Here is a 21035-nt window from a genome sequence, read left to right on the forward strand (position 1 = left end):
GAAACCTCCCTCCATGGCCTAATCCTCGCCCTGGCCAGCTCATTAGTTGCCCACCCTCTGATCTGGAAAGGATGATTCTATTCAAATATTAATTATGCACCATTGTTCAGGCACAGATATTGGCTCCAGTCTCTCCTTTCTTCCTTTCCAATCAAGAAGGGGATCTCTCTCATCTTTTTCTCCACAATTTCCCTTGGCCACCATCCCTTCTTTTCCTAGTTTCCACATCACAGTTATAGTTCTGTGATGCCTACAGATTTATAGAGCACATCTCCCCCCAAAATCTGCTCCAAGTTTATAGAATGCTCAAGAGCCTGCCTGCTCCCATGCTCAGACTTCACAGCTAACATACTGTATGCTGTTACCTTCTATGTGCACCTTTCATAACTGTAAATACATTGATTCATTCTATTATTTGCTGAGCACACAGATCAGGCATTCTCTGCCATCCCACCAACAAATTAATAATCCAAACCCCAGTTATTTTCCCATTGAACAGTCTCCAATCTTTCACCGTATCACACTCGTCTTTGAGGCTACGATCCACACGCCCATTCCTTCTCAAAACCTGCTCCAGGAGCCCTATAAAGGAGAATGAAATCCTTGATACTTAGTTCTGAGAACCATTCAACTTAATCTCACCCCCACTACTGAATCTAGCACACCCGGAATTCAAACTTCAAGACTCTGCAACCATTTTCCAGCACACTAGATTCAGAGGGGAAAAAAAATCCCATTTCTGTGTGTGTGTGCGTGTGTGTAGGTCCTTGCACATGCCAAGCACATGTTCTACTACTGACTTCCTTTTAGAAGGGAGTAACGGGCACTCAACCACTGAGCCATATCCAAACTCTATTTTATCTTTTACTTAGAGATAGCACCTGGCTTTTGCTGAGGCTGGCTTTGAATTCTCAATCCCCTGCCTCAGCCTCTGGAGCAGTTGATTAGAGGCGTGCGCTGCTCGGTCGAAATTCCATTTTCAACACAGCTTTCCCCTAAGAGCCTGAAGTTGCTAGTGCAAACCCACCCTCAAGTTTTCAAGTGATCAGAAAGCAAGCTGGAGAATAAGAGAACTAAACCAGAAGTCGGAATAATCCATTCCTGCCTTAGCCTGGCAGCTCATTAGTAGCTGAACGGCCAGAGTCCCTTCTTTACAGAGTTGCCCAACCTGAAAGGGCATTTGAACTGCAGGGTTTCTGGCCACCTGTTTAAGAATCTTGATGTACACACATATCAGGGATTCCAAGGACTCTTCCAAAGCCTGTCAATGAATCCCACATCCAAGAGTCCCAGGTTAAGAATCTCTGTTTTAAGGTCAAAGATCTAGTGCACTGACTGGTAGGTTCACTTTATTTCGTTCAATCTTCAAGTTTTTGCCTCACGGCAACAAATCAAATCCTTTTCTTGTGGCGACTCCTAAAACACGGATGATATTAGTCATAGCTCTCTCTCATTCAACAAATTCTAAAATGAGATAAGGTATCCTCTGCCCCCAGCCCACAAACAGCTGGGAAAATAAGCTCAAGGTGGCCTGGCAGGGGTGGAGGAATGCAGAGTAATTGCTCAACCCACCGGCCCCAACCTCACCTGGAACTTCCTTCCCCTTCCTTCCAAATCAATGAGCTATCACCTCCTCCCCCAAGAAGAGGTACCCAGGTTAGATCTCTCGGAAAGCCACTTCTTTTCCTGGAATCACCAGCTAGTTACTCCAAATAACCATCCTGTCCTCCCCCCCACCTCCCACCCCGGTGACCGCTCCCTCTACTGTGTTTTCTTGACCTTCAGGCAGGGACGACTGACCTAGATTGGGAGTTTGCCTGGGAAGTCCCAAAGACCCAGTTTGTAGGACTGAGAGGCCCGTCAGCCAGCATAAGGCAAGCAGGTGGCAGGACAGGAGGGGAAGGGACCTCCTCTAACATCCACAGTAGGCAGCAGCCAGTGGATGCCAGCTCCCCACCAGGTTCCCAGGTCTAGAAGAAAGTCGTGCCTGCCACCACCCTCAGTACTCCCCCACAGCCCCTTTGTCTCCCTCCTCACCCCCTCTACAGCAGTTCCTGAAAATTCTTCTTCCCCCACAACTTCCCTCAGCTTGTCAGATGCTGCCGCTGATAGCTGCTCCGCATCCCCAACCCACTCGGTGCAGGAGAACAGGCGCCCAGTACGGTAGAGGCTGGCAGAGGAGGAAGGGGGCCTCCACCAGGACCAGGCTGCAGAGGAGGGGGGTTACCAGCAGGAGGCCAGAGGAAAGGGGAAGGAGGGCTGGAGCAGCCGGTGGGGGAGGGGCCTCATTAGAATAGTCAGCCCAGGGCAAGAGAACCAACCTCCAGTCCTCCTTCACCACCCCAGGCCTTCTCCCCAGGGGAACAATAGGAGAGGGAAGGGTTAACTTGGGGCTCTGGACTTTGGGCTGAAGGCTTCTCTCACAGAGAGGAGGCCGAGAGTCTGGGCAGGATCCTAAGAGGGACACTACGCCATCCCCCACTACCCCTGACTCAAGGAAATCACTTGGCCAGGAGTCTGTCCAGCCTGGGGAAAGCCACTGGTAATTCCACTGACTACAGCCTCCCGGCCCAGGTCCATTTCCTAGGGCAGCTGTCTGCCTCCAACTCCTCCTGCAATTCCCAGTCCAAAGGTCAGAGGTCTTGGCGCCTGTACTCCCAAGCCCACGAGGTCTCGGGCTCTCCCTGTGTCACAGGGCATCAGGCTGCCCCCACAGCCCGTCAGGGTTGTATTGATCCCCGCCCCTTCTTCTGGCAGCCTGCCCTGTGGCTCCCAGGAACTTCATGGGGGGGGGGGAACTATCCCTCAAGAGGCCACAGCTGGAAGGTCCCTGAGGGCAATGTGATCCCCCAACCCGGCACAGAGGTCAACGAGAAATCGCCAGGCACCATCTGCCAGCAGCTCAGCCCAGGCTGCTTCCAACCCAACTCCTGGTCACAGCTGCCCTCGGCCAGGCCGCCTGCTCCCCCAGCCTGCAGTTACCACTGCCCGGGGTGATCTTCCTGTCCCCTGAGGGCGCCAGGTGCCACTAGAGCCTGGTGAAGAGTGGGGCCTTGGGGCTCCTGAACTGGAGTGGGAGGGACGGCACTAAGTCAGCATCTCCAGTACTCTAGCGGGCCGGGGACGCCGCGGCAGCTGCGGGCCGGGGAGGCATACTTGACTCTTTTCAAACACTGAGGGCTGCGGGGATCCTCCCACCGGCCTGCGGCCTCCCCGCCCCCAGTCTCCCCAGGGCTCCGTCCAGGAACCTACCCATAAGGCCAGGTGCAGCCCCTCTGCGGTCCGGCTCAGGTGTGAGCCCTGGCCCTGAAGCTCTGTAAGTAGCTGCCCGTCTGGGGGGAGGGGAAGGGGGCGATGGGGCTGGGGGCGGAGGGGGCCAGAGTGAGGGGGAGGGGGCGGTGGGGGGGAGGGAGGGAACATTTTCTTTGTCTAGAACTCCAGGTCACGTGGGCCCCGCTGGAGTGCCTGGTTGGCTGCTGGCGGGCCGGGGGAGGGGGCCGGCCTCCGACGCTGGCAGTGGGCCAGCCCCTCTCGGGGTCCGAGGGGCGCGGGGGCCTGGGGGCGAGGCCGGCCCGCGCCCGTTCCCAGGGCCCCGCCCCGGCCGGCCGAGCGCGCCCCTCCTCCGGCCGGCCCGCCCTGCCCCCGCGGCCCCCTCCCGGGAGGAGATTAGCGGAGCCGGCCCGGCGGGGAGCCGCGGGAGCGGGGAAGGAGGGCCGCAAGGAGGGGCGGTGTGCGCTGGCCGCGGGCCCTCGGGGAACCTGGTGGAGTCCCGGCGGGACGGGAGCGGAGCTTTCGGACGGTCTGGAAGAGCCGGGAGAAAGTTGTAGAAAGTGAGTTTCGCAGAAGCACGACCGGAAAAAGAAAGAAAAAGCTCACAGATAAGCGAGTCCCAGGCAGTTTAGGGAAACTCCGAATACAGATGGAGGGACAGAAGGCAGCCGCAAGGAAACTGCGCGCTCCAAGACGAGAACTGCTCCCCCTTCACGCTACAGGTGGACCGAAAGGGTGCTTACAAAGAGTGGTTGATAGATTCGGACATTGTGAGCCTCTAACTGGCCAAGTCCCGGAAGCCCCCGGGTGGCTCATTTTCCTATTTGTAATGTTGAGTTGTAAAGTAGAGCAATGCCTCCGTTCCCAGCCAAGCCATGTGTAGCTTAAGACGACATTATTGTCGCCAGGAACCTCCAGGCGTAGCCTACCTCCGCCATTTCAAGCTCCCTCCTAAGCAGGGGCACCTATCCCCAAGGTGACACAAAGTCTCCACCCAGAGCCCTCCATTACATGGGCTGTAGCATCAGATCCAGGAACAGACACTTGGCCCTGCCCTCAGGGAGCTGCCAGATTCCACTAGTCTTGGGGAGACTGGAAAATCCACTGAAAAACAAGTGTATGTAAGATAACTGTACCACAGATCCCAAGCAGATGGCTCACAAGACAACGAAAATGGGTGGTAGGAATGATGAATGAGGTTACAGAGGTCAGAGGATGTATGGGATTTGGAATGAGGTCAGCCAGGCAGGATAAGAGATAGAGATATTAGGCAAATGAAGGAGGGAGAACCATGCTCACCTCCACCCTCCCAGTTCCACTAAAGCTAAGAGGAAGAAAAATATAAGGATAGATTGTAAGAAGGGTCAGGCATGTCAATGGATATATTCTGTAACAGTGAAGGATATATTCTGACAAGATAAATGGGTATTTTAGAAAAATTAGTCCTATTTTCAGTTTGCAAGATGAATTAAAAAGGACAGCAAACTGAAGGTGAATGCTCCCAGCAGGAGAGGGCTGTTTGGCTGCAAAATTGGCAAAAACCTGGACTTGAATTCTGATGCCACCACCATGACCTTGTTGTGAGCCACTTAACCCCAAGAAGTCTGTTTTCTCATCTGCAAAACAAGAGAGATGACATCAGCTCTCTCAAGCTTAAGACCAGCATCCTAAGGACAATGAGATAACTCCCCAGGTGCCTGGCCCCCAGCCATGGTCAACTGCGACATACCAGCTGGAACAGGTATCAGAATAATGAGGACAAGAAATGCACTGTTAAGGACAGCCCACATCTCTTCAGGGTCTCAGCTCATCCTTCCCAGGGCCATCAGAACAATAAGCCCTGAAAAGAACGGAGGTCTCCATATCAGAGGACCTTCTGCCTATAGGACTTGGATTACAAGCTTCCCTCTCAACACTAAACTTGTTCACAAGGAAAAACCAGTTCCATCAGCAACAAAAAAGTCTTTCAACCTAATCAAGTTATCTGCTTGAGACATCTTTTCAGGAGATGCTCCAGCCATCATGAGAAGCCCAGAATTTGGGGCTAGGTGTGTAGGTCATTGGTAAAGCCTGTTCCTAGCATGAAAAAGGCCCTGGGTTTGCCCTGAATTTACCCCTCTTGCCTGCCCCTGAAATTTAAGGAATGTGAAATGATTTGCTTAGGTGTTTGCCCTTCTGCTGCCTTCTTAGCATCTGGGCCCTGTCAACAACCACCTTAGACCTTCACCCCAGGCCTCCTCTCAAAAGGAAGTTTTTGATTTCTGGCTTGGCTCTTCTTTTCATATATCCTGTCTCATCTGTGATACCTCCTTTTCCATCATAATACAACTGAACACCTCAGTCTGTTCTGTGGTCCTAGGACTTCTCCAGACAGTAATAAGCAGCCAAGATTGAAAAGTGTCAGAACTGACCATTTGCTTTTCTCAAATGGCCCACAAAGAAAGTAGCCACTCTCCCCTAGCTGTCAAACTTATTTATTTTCTTCCTTTAAAATTCAAGTCAAGCCAGATGTGGTTATGGACACCTGTAATATTAGCTACTCTGGAGGCTGAGGCAGGAGGATTGTAAGTTTGAGGCTAGCCTCTGCAACTTACTGAGACCCTGTCTCAAAATAAAACTGAGGGCCTGGAGTTGTAGCTTGGTGGTAGAGTGTTACCTAGCAGTTGAGGCACTGGGGTTCAATCCTCAGTAGCGCATAAAGATAGATAAATAAATGTATTGTGTTCATCTATAACTAAAACTATTTTTAATATAAATAAATAAAATAAAATTGAAAAAAGGGCTGGGAATGTAGCTCAGTAGTTGAACACTTGCTTAGCAAGTGTAAGGTCCAGGATTCAATACCCAATGCCACAAAGTTAATTTTAATTTAATTCAAGTCAAATCTTAGCTCTTCCACACAGCTACCCAACTTAAGAAAAAGGAAGCCCAGACTCAAAAGTATCCCCTAACAAAATGAGGGCATCTTCCTTTCCTGAGGCCATGCAGACAAGAAACACTGCCCTTTTACGGACTGAGTCATGTAACCAGGCATGTGTCTTCTTTAGGATCAGTAGACAAGAATCAGACCCCGAAGCAGAAGAGACCCCAAGATCTAGGATAAGTAAGAGGTGATTGGAAAAAGGTCAGATATTAAAAATAAATAAATAAATAACAGGGTAGCCTTTAAGGAACCTCACATCACATATGCCTTAGACCTTCTGGGTAATTCCTGAGATAGGTCTTTTGATTGAGATAAAGATAGTCAACTTAAAATAGCAGCTTAATGTAAAATAAGCCCTGTCCTTGGAATTATCATCAAAGTATGTTGAAAGGAGGGACTCTTGGATGAAAAGAAGTGTGGTGGATGTCAAGAGCCTAAAAGAGGTGCTAGAGAGGAAGGATCCACCCTGGCCCAACAGTGAGGTGACCTCAAAGACAGAGCACATTTCCTCTCTGGCAGGCAAAGGCAGCAGTGACTCAACGGGCCACAGAGATGATGAAAACTTCTTGGGGACACCTGACTCTTAGCCCTATGCTATATTCATCAAGCAAACTCCTAACTTTAATTACATTTTCCAGTGGCGCTCATACCTTTTATGCTGTCAGAAAACCACAGGACAAGTATTATGATCTATGTGACCAGGACATGTCCTATTCTAAATTGCTAAATATACTCTTCTGGTATATGTCACTCTCTGGGGTCTTTGAAGAACATTGTCATAAGAGTGTACCCTTGCCAGGCGCCTGCCTATGATGCCAGTGGCTGGAGAGGCTGAGGCAGGAGGGTCGCAAGTTCAAAGTCAGTCTCAGCAAAGCAAGGCACTTAGCAACTCACTGAGACCCTGTTTCTTAATAAAATAAAAAATAGGGCTGGGATGTGGCTCAATGGTTGAGTGTCCCGAGTTCTCAAATCCCTGGTACAAAAAAAAAAAAAAAAGGACTTTCAGGCCCAGAGAACTGAGATGAGACCCTAGGCCAGGATATTGAACCAAAGAGCAGTAATGCCTGGAGGTCCAAGCTGCAATGGCCACTCCTACTTGCCTTGTTTTAGCTCAAGTTCAGTGTTCTGTAGCATGTCTTAAAGTGCCCTGCTGGCAGGGTGAAGGCAGACTATTTGTTGCCATAACCAACAGGACACTTAACACCTGCGTCCCTTTACTCAAAATCAAAGAAGCCACAACCCTAAAAGCCATCTGCAAAGCAACACACTGGGGAGTCACTGAATATTTTCTTCCTGTCCTCACTGACCCTACCAAACAAAAGACCGTGAGGTCAGGATGGGTGTTCAAACCTGTCCTCCTGCCCCCAGCTTAAAGGCCTCAGTGCCAGGTGATCAATACTCTTTGCACAACACTTAAGGCCCCCACAAATCTGGAGGCCTCTGTGACATATCACGCAGCCCATGCTCTGCCACCCACTTGCCACTCCTCATGCTGCTCCTCTTGGAATGCTCTTCCCCTTCAACTTCCACCAGCCCAGATCCTGCCCATCCTTCTACGCCAGCTCACCAGTTACCTCCACCAGGGAAATTTCTCTAGCCCTGTGCTTTCCACTAAAGTAGCTACTAGCTGCATATAGCTATTGAAAATAAATAAAAATTAAAATATGGTTGTTTTTTGTACTAGCCACATTCTGAGTATCCAAGAGAACCACAAGTGAATGGGGGCTACTGTACTGGATAGCACAGATTATAGAACAGTTCCCTCCCCACAGAAAGCTCTTTTGGACAGGGTGCTCTGGCCCTTTACCCTTGCTCCTGCTATTGTCCCTACCTTCCCCTATAGTCCCTTATCTACTACCTTGTCTCTTCCTTCTCCTGCTCCTCCTCCTCCTCCCTACCATGTGTAGATCTTCCTTAGATCTGCTGGTCTTACAGGAAGGCAGCTGTGTATACTCCTTTTCTCTGGGAGATAAATATCAGAAGGCCTGAACTGGATCTTAATTCAGTTTGATTTGGAAGCCCTGTGGACAGGGCACCTTAATGGAAGACTCAAACATTGGTTCCTGAACTGAAGGCAACATTGTCTCAGAAGCTTTATCCTAAGCCACCCAAGTTCCAGGTTGGGGACAGATAACTTTCCACTGTAGAAATTCTAATGGTTGCCGAGGGTCCGGGTCTAGGCTCCCCAAAGCAGCCAAGAACCTTCATTTTCCTATTCCCCTGCAATCCATGGGGGGTTGCAAGCAAATGACCAGGACTGGGCTGCTGGCAGTGAAGCTAAAAATAGCCACAGAGCCAACAGCATGGAGTTAGCAGGACTTGTTGCTAAGGAGACGGCCGCAGAGAGAGCAACTAAGCTGGAGAAGGTGTCAGACATGCACCCAGAGAGCAGAGGCCATGCTGCGGGACTTTAAGTTGACAGGGGTCCAGGGCTCCCACCTAGGGATGTGCAGCCTTCTAGCAGCTTCTGACTAATGCTCTAAGTGGGGCAAATGCCCCCCCCCCCATCCCTCAGTACCTCATCTCCATGGAAACCACCATGACTTGGGTGAAGTACCAGCCCCTGGAAGGGAGGCCTCTGCCTGGAGCTGGTTGTTATGGCAACATCCCCCCCTTCCTGTCATTCTCTCTCTCCTGGCTTCTCCTGAGGGAAGAGGTGGGGGCCAGACTTGGCTTAGCCAGCATGACCAGGAAACACTGGCTTCCTGGCACAACTAACCTGCCAGGGGTTCCAGAAGCTCCTGGGAGCCTAGAAAGGCCAGTCAGTCCTCAGCCCCAGGTAGAACTTCCTTTTCTTTCCACGAGGCCTCTGCAGGTCATCCTACCAGGAGAACCCCAAAACTTACTGGGTTTAAATGCGATTAGGATCACCCAAGGAGGATTTTAAAAATAGAGATTCTTGGGCCTTACCTATCAGCAGCACCCTTGGGGAGGGGCCCAGGACTCTAGTAAAACCTCTCTAGGTAATGCTGATGCCAGCCAGGCGTGAGAACCAGAGACTCTTTGTTACAAATGAGGAAAATGAGGCCTAGAAAGGATGGCGCCCACCTGAAGAGCCAGAATCACTAACTGAGGAGGAAGTGGGGTGGAGAGAAGACTGTAGGAAGGGGGACATGCGAAGATGTGTGCCCATGCCACACTTCAGCCGCTTGTCCCAGGCCAGCCACTTCACCTCCGGGGCCTTTCCCTTCTGCTCCCTTTCTGGTCATATCCTTTATTGCCTGATATTTGGTCATGATTTAAAACCACAGGGCTGGACTAGCTTTGCCCTATGGAAGAAAGCAGAAGGCAGTAGGCTGGGAGTCTGGTTCCCAGAGTGTACAGAATGGTGGCAGTCCAGGCAGATGATTTGGACTGAAAAGAGAAATCCATCCTCCCCCTCCTCCTGAAGAAAAGCAAAAGGGTCACCATGGCAACTGCAGTGTGCTGGACTAGTTGGGCTCCATGCCACAAGCCCAAACCTGGGCCCTGAAGCAGAATCTCCTCCCTGCAGTTCAGGAGAGGCACAGCACTTGAGTGAGAGCCACCGGGCAGGGACACCCCCACCCCCACTTACCAGATTAATTTCCTGAAACCAACCTCAGTGAGCCTGAAACACATCTAGGCCCAATATGGTCCGAGGGTGAGTCCCAGGCACCTGCTGGGTTGGTAGGCCCTGAGGAAGGGAAAGAGAAGTGGGAGAGATGGGCCTCCACCTTCTGTTACTCACAGCCTAATTGTGTATCGCAGACCCGCCACACATAAACCACAGCCCACGTTCAAGACAGCCTGCAATTAGATGGCAAATTACGTGGTAGCGACGCTTCCTACATGTGCCCAGGGAAATCAGACACTCAGGGATCAGCAAAGGCAGGAAGATTCAAGGGAAGACAAGCAAGGGTGTACCAGAATGGGCATACCCTCTCGCTTTTCAGGCAGGAATGGCCAGATTTGGGAGTCACCTACTGCTGCATTAGCCCCAGCAGATGAGGGGAAGAAACAAACACAGGCACAGTCACTAGCGGATCTGGTAAGAGGGGCTGAAGCATGGGACCTGCTCTACCCGGGCTCAATGGTGCAAGCCTGTAATCCCAGTGGCTCAGGAGGCTGAGGCAGGAGGATTGCGAGTTCAGAGCTAGCCTCAGCAAGTTAGCAGAGGCACTGAGCAACTCAGTAAGACCCTGTCTGTAATAAAATACAAAATAGGGCTAGGGATGTGGCTCAGTGGTCAAGTGCCCCTGAGTTCAATCCTGGTAACTTCCCAAACGCACACCACCATCTCCCCCCATCCCCTCCCCCGACACCCCCCCCCCTCGCAAAAAAGAAAGAAAGATAGAGGCCCTTGGTTCCATCCCAAACACCACAAAAATAAGTAAATAAGATGCAGGGTAGAGGCCCTGCCAGAAAGCCAGTCCTTCCCTTCTCACTGACCCCCCTCCCCTCCCTGCCACCCCCAGCTCTCTCCCAAGCAGCCCTCAGCCCTCCTCGCTCAGCCCTATGCTTCCCTAATGGCTTATGCTTGGAAGCCAGAGGGACCAGGTCTGCAGCTAGACCTCCTGCCTCCCTCTGCCCACCTGCATTCTCTTTCCTGAAGCTCCAGGGCTGATCCTCCTGTCCTGTCACTTTTGTCCACTAACAAAGAACTGCTGGGTCTGCACTGCTCCACCTGAGCCTGGGGACCTGGGCAGGCAGCCGAGATGACATTACAGGGGTGAGGTGTAGAAAGCTGAACTGACCCCAGGACTTACATGCTCCTTAACATGAGAATTAAGGGTGGGGGGCAGGTGGTGGTGGGAGAGGTGTAGTCTGGACTGGGCAAGGTGTAGCTGATGACAAGACCTTACCTCACCACCTAGCTTCTCTGGACCCATTTCTTAGCCAGCCAACAGGACTATAAATATCTGCCAAATATTACAAATAAGATCAAAGGAGGGCTGGAGTTGTGGCTCAGTGGTAGAGCGCTTGCCTGGCATGCGTGAGGCCCTGGGTTGGATCCTTAGCACCTCATAGAAATAAATAAATAAAATAAAAGATCCATTGACAACTAAAAAATATTTTTAAAAAATTCAAAGGAAATCAGAGTGGGCAATACTTGGAAAGCAGAAAAACCTTATGACAAGTTTGCTTTAGAACATGTGGATGTTTTTACTTTGTTTTAGAAGCCAGTCCCCCGGGGAGAAGTGCTAATTCTATACTGGGAGGAGGGGCAAAGGAACTGGTACACCTTAACCACCACCCTTCCCCCACCCTGTATTCCAGAATCTGGGGGCCAAGAGGAGGGGCTAAGGGACCACCATTCAGATTCAGGCATGCAAACCCTCTCAAGTTTCAGAGTCCAAAGAGAAAGAAGACCTAGCAGACTCTGGGGACAAACATGGCCATCTCCATCAGAAAGGGAAAATTTAAATTCCTGTACCCAGCCCTTTTCCGGTCTTCCCCCACAACCCTGCCCAGGCTTACAAAGTGCCTGCCTCCAAGCCCATCTTTTTTCCTCCGCTGGTCCTTCCAGATCCAAGAGACTGCATCTGGGCCTACATCAGAATGACCTGGAGACCTTTAGCAATGACTTGAGCTGGCTGCCACTAAATTCCCGGTGTGATTAATCCAGGCAGGTTGTACAGTTTAAACAAAATTCCCAGGTGACCCTACTGTGCAGAGGTCCCAGATGCAGGTTATACAATATTTCAGGGAATTTCTTCAGGTTTGGTTTAATTCTAAGCATCTGAAGCTTGGTGGTTCTCAGACTTTAGAAACCCCTGGAACCTTGTGGGGAACTGGTTGATATCCAGACCCGTCAAGCAATGCCCTGAGATCCTGCTGCAGTGGCTTAGAAAGGGGACCTGTCTTTGGATACATTGCCCAGATGATTCTGAGGGGTGAAAAACAAATCCACCTCCAGGGAACACTGAATTCTAGTAACATCTTCATCTTTGGTGTGTATAGAAAGCAGGTCTAACTCAATTTTCATTTTCTGATTTTTGCCTCACAAAGGTGCCTTTCAAACACCACCAAGATTCAAATATAGGGAGTCCCAACGGTTATTCCTATTTTTGTTCAATCCATCTGAGCTGGAAGTAAAAATATAAATATTCGTACTGCCTACTCTTCATTGTTAAAGTGGAAGAAGGGAAGAGCCATGTTAACTGTAAAGTGTTGACATGAAGAATAGCTACGTCAGAAAAATGGTAAGGTGGGCAGGTGGTGTGGAGCAAGTGCAAAGTGACCAGTGACTGATGAGAGGGCTGGGGATATGGCTCAGCTGGTAGAGTGCCTGGCTCACATGCACAAGGCCCTGGGTTCAATCTCCAGCACCACCAAAAAAAAAAAAAAAAAAAAAAAAGTGACAGTTGAGGATAAGGGACAGACCTTAGGAAGGACTCCACAGATGGGTGAGAAGGGGGCTTAGTAGACCTTAGTCTTCTAGCTGTCCAAGAAGTCTTAAAGCACACTGTTCTACCTTTCCTTCCCTTAATTTTTTGCAGTATTGGGGATTGAACCCAGGGCTTCACACAGGCTAGGCAAGTGCTCTATCATTTACCTATACTCCCATCCTTTTTTACTTTATTTTGAAACAAGGTCTCACTAAATTGCCTAGGCGAGCTTGAACTTGCAATCCTCCACACCACTGTGCCCAACCCCAAAAACAAATTTTATGAACATTGTTTTATCAGAGTCCTTATAAGGATGCTTTGCATAATGTGCCTCTAGGAAAAGCCTATGGGAGAGGTCTCAGAATTTGCTGATGTTTGGAGTTTTTGTACAAGGTAGTAGGGGTGACAAAGCGAGCTACAGGTCATGATTTAGTCCTCTTCACCACATTTTAGAATCCCTGGAGTCATGGAGTCTAATTCTGTCCAGGGAACTCAAGTGCAGAGAGGAGAAAGAGCTCCTCAAATTGATCAACTAATCAGAGGCAGAAGCTAAGACCGGAAACCAGGCCTCCTGAATCTCATTCCAACATTGTCTTAATCCAATTTCACAATGTCAGACAGTCAGGAGAAAACAGCAAGTCAAGGGCAGGGCAAGGAACCAAGTGGAGCTGGGAGGGACAGGTCACAAGAGCTAAAAGGACCTGAGCCTCACGGAGTCAGGCAGCGCTGGAGGGTCTCTTCTAAACCTGCTTGAATTCATGACAACCCACAACTGCAAATCAGGAAAACTACCTGCGTGCAGAACAGAAGTCTGAGATCTGGAGTCTGGTTTTGCCCACAGGCCTCTCCACTGGGATATCCATCTGGCTCTCACCTACTTACCTCGGGAAATCTTAGTTTCCCAGTGGTAAAAACAGGGATGAAGTGCTTTTTATAGGACTGGGGGCGTAGCTCACCAGGAGCATGTCCTAAGCATGTGCTAATCATGCATGAGGCAGAAAGACCTAGTTTTAGTCCCCAGTACCAAAAACACAAAAACAAAAAATGAAAAACAAATGTATAGTAATTGGGAAAAATATGTTTTAGGGGTATGGTGAAAGCTAATACTCTGGGTGTAAGAATGTGCTGGTACTCAATATAGTCTGCCCTCCACCCCCCAGCTTGGGCTTTGCGGTGGCAGGCCATTGGATGCTGGATACATTATGGATATATTACTAACCCCCATATACTTATTTTCTCACTACTAAAAAGTGGGGGTTGTTCAGAGAGCTATTCTCTCTGTGCCCCCAGAAGTGAATTCTCCATTGTGCAAACAGCTCATCCACTTAAAGGACACTGGAGAGTTCCTCTGTGGCAGTTTTCACAGCTTAACACAAAGGTCAGCCCTGGAAGCCACTCTTGATTATGGGCTGTCACAGGAGCACCTTTAAAAGGTGGCCAGCCTTTTGGTAAAGTGTACTTGTTGTGCCTGCTTCAACTGTCACTGGCTCCTCAAAGGGTGATGTTCGTTTGGAGGCACTTTTGCAGGCAAGGCAGTATTGTGAGGAATGTCTGCCTCAAATGCCCACCTGGGCTCCTAATTTGGTTGTAGCCCTTATTGATCTACTTTGCAAAAGCCCAGGAGATTACACCTCAGTCACCTTCTCTTCCCATAGCCCCTTGCACAGACGCCTACACAGGGGGCGCTGAGCAATTGCTTATTAAATGGAATATGGCCCAGCAGGAGGTAGTCCTCTAGACTTTCTCTCTAGAAGGCTGATCATCCCAGGGCAGAAAGGAAGAGCGGTCTTTTGGGACCACAGGTTGTAAAGCAAGAGGAAGTAACATTTGCTAAGCTTACCAAAGCAGCAGCACCACAAATGGCCAATAAACATATGAAAAGATGTTCAACCTTGCTTTTTAATCTGGGAAATGCCAATTATACTCATAATCAAAAACCATTCCCCTCCCATTTGATTAGCAAAGTATTGATGTTGGCAAAGGCAGAAGTCATCTCTACTCTTGGAGCATAAATTGGTGCTGCCCTTTTTAGAGGGCAACTTGCCAAATTTTATAAAATACAAACTGCACATTCCCTTTGAGTAGCAGTTTCTCTTTCTAGGTATCTGTCTCATAGAGACGCAGATGCAGAAAGAATCAGGATCTAGGATGTTCACTGCTGCAATAACTAGACAGAAAAATATTGTGTACAACATAAATGACCACTAATAAGAGGCTGGGTAAATAAAATCATAGTGATCTAAATGGTGGAATGAAATAGGAATTACATGGTTAGACTGGCCAGGCTTATTGTAAATGAAAAACCAAGCTGTAAAATGGAATTAGTGCGGTTCCATTTATATAAAAGAAAAAAAATCTGTGAAGAAAAATTATGTATTTGCATGTAAATCTAGATGGATAGGAATAATTGTGACATTTGTACACCAACCCAATAGCATGAAGCCCTTTAAAATTTGTGGGTTTTTTTTTTTTTTTTCCTTCATCGTAGTACTGAAGATTGAACTCAGGGGCACTCTACCACTCAGCTATATCCCCAGCCCCCTCCCCTCTTTTTTTTTTTTTTTTTTTTTTGGTGACAGCATCTCACTAAGGTTGGCAGTCCTCCTGCTTCAGCCTCTCAAATAGCTGGCATTACAGGTGAGTGCCACCATGCCCAGCACCTAAAGTATATATTTTTTAATATTTATTTTTTAGTTGTAGTTGGACAGAATACCTTTATTTTATTTATTTATTTTTATGTGGTACTGAGGATTGAACCCAGGGCCTCACACTTGCTAGGCAAGCACTCCACCACTGAGCCACAACCCCAGCCCCCTAAAGTATTTTGAAGAAGTTAAAATTAGGGTGTGGGGGACAGAGTTCTCATAACATATATTTATAAAGAGATTGTATAATACTTATGTAATTTAAAATACTTTTTTTTTGTTTGTTTTGTTTCTTTGGCAGTGCTGGAGATTGAACCCTTATGCATGCAAGGAAAGCACTCTACCAACTGAGCTATATCCCCAACCCCTAAAATACTTTTAAGAAACTTATCAATCTCCTATTTTTTTTTAATATTTATTTATTAGTTTTCGTCGGACACAACATCTTTGTTTGTATGTGGTGCTGAGGATCGAACTGGGCCGTGCTACCGCTTGAGCCACATCCCCAGCCCCCTTATCAATCTCCTATTACATGCTAGCTCTGTGCTAGGAGTGTTAATTAAGGGTTGTTTCCTCTTTAATGCACACACCTGCAGGACATCTTTGCCCTCCTGGTAACTCCCGCCTGCCAGCCCTGGGGGCAGAGGTGCCCAGAGGACCTGCACTTAACAAACTGTGGTTGGGTAGAGGCAGTAAACAAATTGTTGAGTGCTGCTCCCATGGAGTTGAGATCTACGCAGAAGAGCAGCACTTGGCCAAGTCTATCCACAGAGGGACTTTAATTTAGTGGTGAGTTACACTGATGTCTAAGGTCTCACGACCAGGAAGCCAGCATTTGAACTTGCCCCCAGAGGCCATAGTGAACAGCACCCTGCAAAACTTTGCTCCTTGCTGGACAGTCTGGGATAAGGGCAGGATTGTGTCTGAAGGTAGTAGGTGGGGAAAGAGGAGGAGAAACTATGATATTTGGGCCACAGATGATTCATTTTCTTCACTATTTGGTATTTATTTTTGTGGTGCTGGGCATTGAACCCATGGCCTTGTGCATGCAAGGCAAGCACTCTACCAACTGAGCTATATCCAGTATTTATTAATATATTAATATATTCAGTGTTTATTAAGCTTCTAATTATCATAAGGATGCATGAGTTGAGGGTCCCGACCTTCAGGTTGGAAACCAGGAAAGAGACTAGGTCTTAGAGCGGTAGGACACGGTACCCCTGCCTTAAAGTAATTGATAACTTGGTTGGGGTAAAGAGATTAATGAGAGAGTTACAACATCGACAGGCTATAATGGAGTGCTAAAACCACTGGGTTAATGGTGGAAGTAACTGGGTTGAAAATATGAGAAATAGTCAGAGGCTATCTGACAGGATGGTGGACACAATGGGGAGCCATTGTGGGTTCTAGGAAGGTCCTGGTCATGATTAAAGCAGAGGATTAGTAAACAGATGGAGGGAATAGGACATGGGACAGGCAGAGGACATCAGCTTCCTAGTTCTTGCATGAATCCCCACGTCAGCCTGAGGGATGGAGAAAATGTCATATTTTCCTCACCTACTTATTTTAAATTTCATGATTTATTTTGTGGTATTCTAAGTGTTTTTTAAGCCTTGGGTGGTAGGTCGGCTTGGGTAGACTGAAGAGAAAGGAGTAAGCCTTGCTCAGTAACTGTGGTCTGATTGACAAGGGAGGTCAAGGGAAAAGGAAATTAAACTAGAGGGGAGGGGAGGGGAGATTTTGAGTGAGGGCCTCCCAGGTGTGGCATTCTGACCAGGGGAACGGGCAGGCTGGGGTCTGGTAGAAGCTCCCCAGCAGGGCACACAAGCCCTTCAGGCCTGACCTGCTCCCACATTCCCAGCTGGGCTCCACCAGCACCCCCTGAATTCCAACACAAACCTCCAACAACAAACTTCCACTCTTAGAAGCCTTGGGACCTTTGCACCTGCTGCTTACCTTCTTCTGATATGCCTTTCCACTCCCCAAATTCCAGTTCACCCTATACTTTTTACTTTTTTTTTTTTTTTTTGGTAACTAGGGATAGAACTCAGGGGTGCTCTACCATGGAGTTATATCCCCAGTCCTTCCCCAGGACTTTTAAAATTTTTCATTTTAAGACAGGGTCTCACTAAATAGCTGAGGCTGCTCTTGAACTTGCAGTCCTCCTGCCTTGGCCTCCCAAGTCTTTGGGATTACTGCCACTAGGCCAGCCCAGTTTCATCCTTTAAAAAGAAGTCTAAAGCTGTCTCTTTTTGATGCATGATGACCCCTGGAAGAATCAGTCAAAGCCCCTGTTCAGTACAATACACTTTCTGCAGGTACCCTGAGCCCTCCTCCTACACTTCCAGTATTTTACATGGTGCTCAGACAGGAAGAGTTCTGGGAATGGGTTCAGTAAAGATGCCTGAAGGAAGTTTTGTTTGTTTGGTTTGTTTTTGTATTAGGAATTGGACCCAGGGGCACTTTACCACTAGTGGGGAGCTACATCCCCAGTCCTTTTTATTTTGAGATAGGGTCTTGCTAAATTGCTGAGGCTGGTCTTGAATTTGCAATCCTCCTGCCTCAGCCTCCAAAGTCACTGGAATTACAGGCATCCGAAGTTTTGAAAAGTGGTATTACACTCCCTGGTTAGGAAATGCTGGTTGCACCTTAAAGTGGCAGTGCCAGAGAAATAGGTGTAGCTAAATCCTGGAGCCTGGGGGTTTTCTCAGGAGGGGAGATATCTTTCTGGGGAAGGGGTAGGTATTTGGATCTCTGAGACCAGATGAGTGGTAAGTGGATCAAGACTTTGGGGCTGGGGATGTGGCTCAAGCAGTAGCGCGCTCGCCTGGCATGGGTGCAGCCTGGGTTCGATCCTCAGCACCACATACCAACAAAGATGTTGTATCTGCCGAAAACTAAAATGTAAATAAAATATTAAAAAAAAAAAAGACTGGCAGAGGGTGGGATGAGGTCTGGGTTGCTGTGGTTTAGGAAGTACAGAGGATGCTACTGGGAACTGTAGCTGCCAAGAGGTAGGAACCTGCAGGGTCATCAGGAAGGCAGTTTCAGAAGAAAGGGTCAAATGCTGAAGAGCTAAAATGAGACTAAGAAGATGGATTTCTGCATCACCTAGAAATCAGGTCTGATGGTAACAGTTAACTGCTCTTTAGTGTGGCAGAGTACCTAGGATGGGGGAGGTGTTTGAGCATCCTAAATCTACCTGTGTTTCCCTGACATTCTTGCTACCTGCAGCTGACCCTACCCTGCCCCCTGGATAGCCCAGGAAGACAGTTTGGGATTCAGAGCTGGGCCCACAAAGAAACAGGAAACCTAAATGCTAATTCCATGCCAACCCCAATCCCCATTTGCTATGTGAGCTGTGGCCAGTCATATAACTCTCTGGCCCAGTCCCCTAATCTGAAAATGAGGGGATCAATAGTTTTAGAACCAGACTGGAAACTACAGCATTCTTTATGACATCTTTAATTATAGCATAGGAATAAAGAACAATTTTACTGGCAGAAAACATATTTTGTTTGGAGATCTCACATTGTAAGACCTGTAGTATTTTTTTTAATATTTATTTTTTAAAATATTTTTTTAGTTGTAGTTGAACGCATTATCTTTATTCTATTTATTTATTTATACGTGGTGCTGAGGATTGAACCCAGGGCCTTGCACATTCTAGGCAAGCAATAACCCCAGCCCAGAGACCTGTATTATTTTAAATTGTGTATACCTTTATCTCAGCTACTAGGGAGGCTGAGGCAGGACGATCATAAGTTTAAGGCTAACCTGAGCAATTTAGCAAGACCATGTCTCAAAATAAAAAATTAAAAAGGGCTGGGGATGTAGCTCAGTGGTAGAGTGAAGCATGAAGCCCTGGATTCAATACACAGCACCACAAAATTAATCAATCAATTAATTAATTAATTAAAGAACTTGTAAAACTTTTGATTAAAGCTCATTGTTACCTTTATTGTTTGGGGTGTTAAAATAGATACTAAAATTTAGCAGATTTACTAGAAAAATAATTTTTTTGGGGGGGTGTTACTGGGGATTGAAGCCAGGGATGCTCTACCACTAAGCTATAGTGGTAGAGCTTTTAAAAATTTATTATTTCAAAACCTATTTATTTTTTGGTGGTACTGGGAATGGAACTCAGGGGCACTCTACTGCCGAGCTACATCCCATCCCTTTTCAATTTTGAAACTGGGCCTTGCTAAATTGCAGAGGCCTTGAACTTGTGATCCTTCTGCCTCAGTTTCCTGAGACACTGGGATCACAGGTGTAGGCCACCGTGCCCAGCCCAGCAAATGTTCTTAATAAAAAAAGGAAAGAAAAAGAAAAAAAGTGCTAACTTTTAGTAGAAAACTTATAATTTAAATATATATATTTATCCTTATTCCTGTGAGCTGAGAAAACCCCTTTCATTATTGTAACTGAGGGAGCCCAGTTTGAGAAGCTCTTCCAAGTCTAAAAGTCATAATCTCTCTGTTTCCTGCCTCAGGGCTCAGTGAGAACAGGAAAAAAAAATGCATAAAATGGGTCAAGAACCAAAGCCCCTGTGTTTGAGTCCCAGGGTCCCAGGAGCGAAGCCAGAGCTGAGGAAGAGTCTACTTCCTGAATCCCCATCCCAGAGCCACTCAGGGCTAAGCGGCTCTCCTCTCCTCCACCTGGTGCAGGCTGCTGCCCTTTTCCCAGGCTTTTTCAGGGGAGTGATTCCTGCCTTCCTGAATCCCAAAGGAATTGGGAACAATTGAGGAGCCAGCCCCCCCCCCCCCATTGTTTGGAACTTTCTCCAGAGCCAACTCTCACACAATGGCAAATGGCCTGGGGTCAAGATGATGGTGAGCTAAGGTGAAATGCCCCACGTGGTGGCAGTTTCCTCTCAGCAACCCCACAGCCCTTTCTTTTTGTACTTTCTCTTCTCATCAAACACAGGAGGCAACCAGGCAACAAATTATGCTTGGCGGGCTGACTTCCCTCCTTGGCTTCCGGTCTCCACTTCCTCACCTGCTCTCCTGGTTGAAACCCTGGTGCGCTCCCCACACCCTCCTACCTACCCCCACAGAAGCTGCTCTTAGACCAGCTCCCTTAGCTTTCCCATGCGTGGGCAAGTCTCCAGGAGCTGAGTGTCAAGGGCGGCCAGCCACTCCCCCAGGAGCCTTCTGCTTTCTGACACAGGCCTTCCTGCTCTTCACCACTAGCCCTCCCTCAGGCCTCTGCCTGGGCGCCTCCCCCTCTCTGCAAGGCCCACAGAGGTTGCTGTTCCTGGACAGGATTCTGGCGCTTTCTCTCCTCTCTGCTAGGTGAGCTCCTTGGTTCCTATGGATTAAAATGCCAGGTTTCTTTTGACTCCACCTCCTCGATACCTGCAGCCTGTGCTTTCCTAAGCCCAGCTTTCAGGCACCTCGCAACTCATGCTGAACCCCTAAATCCCACCTGCCAACACCTCTTCCTCCCCTAGTGCTCCTACCAGAGTAACTGGCATAACCACGGCCATGCCTGTGGGCCAGACCCCAGAGGTGGCCTTGCGGGTCGGTTCCCCACTCCTCCCTTCTGTCAACAAGCCCTACTGATTCTGTTCCAAAAAACAACCTAAAGCTGTCTGTCCTCTGTCTCCAGTGCTGCCACTTGAATCCACATCGACTCACTCCGCTGCACAGGTTCCTTCTATGACTCCCCAGTTCAGTCGGTCATCAGCTTTTGGTGGGATCTGCAAGGCCTGGATGACTGGAGCCTGCTCCTCTCCAGTCTCATCTGGCCCCATTGTCCCACTTGCTCACCTCTGGGCAAACAGTTTGCCAAAAAAACAGCACCTCCTCGTTTGTACCATTTCCTCTGTCCAGAACATTCTCCCCC

At 48.4% G+C, this 21035-nt stretch overlaps 1 protein-coding gene across 3 annotated transcripts in view; it reads right to left on the reverse strand.

The window, feature by feature from the left end:
- The window catches only part of Dnmt3a (DNA methyltransferase 3 alpha), a 72705-nt gene that overhangs the window by 15893 nt on the left and 35777 nt on the right, over window positions 1-21035 (reverse strand). The window contains exon 1 of one of the 3 annotated variants that reach the window (XM_026415392.2): window positions 515-591. The exons of 1 other annotated variant lie outside the window; for it this stretch is intronic. The gene's annotated coding sequence lies outside the window, so the exon portion shown is untranslated. One more of the 3 variants, XM_026415305.2, reaches the window with a different exon arrangement.

Source organism: Urocitellus parryii, chromosome 12 (genome assembly GCF_045843805.1).
Source record: "Urocitellus parryii isolate mUroPar1 chromosome 12, mUroPar1.hap1, whole genome shotgun sequence".
Taxonomy (NCBI): domain Eukaryota; kingdom Metazoa; phylum Chordata; class Mammalia; order Rodentia; family Sciuridae; genus Urocitellus; species Urocitellus parryii.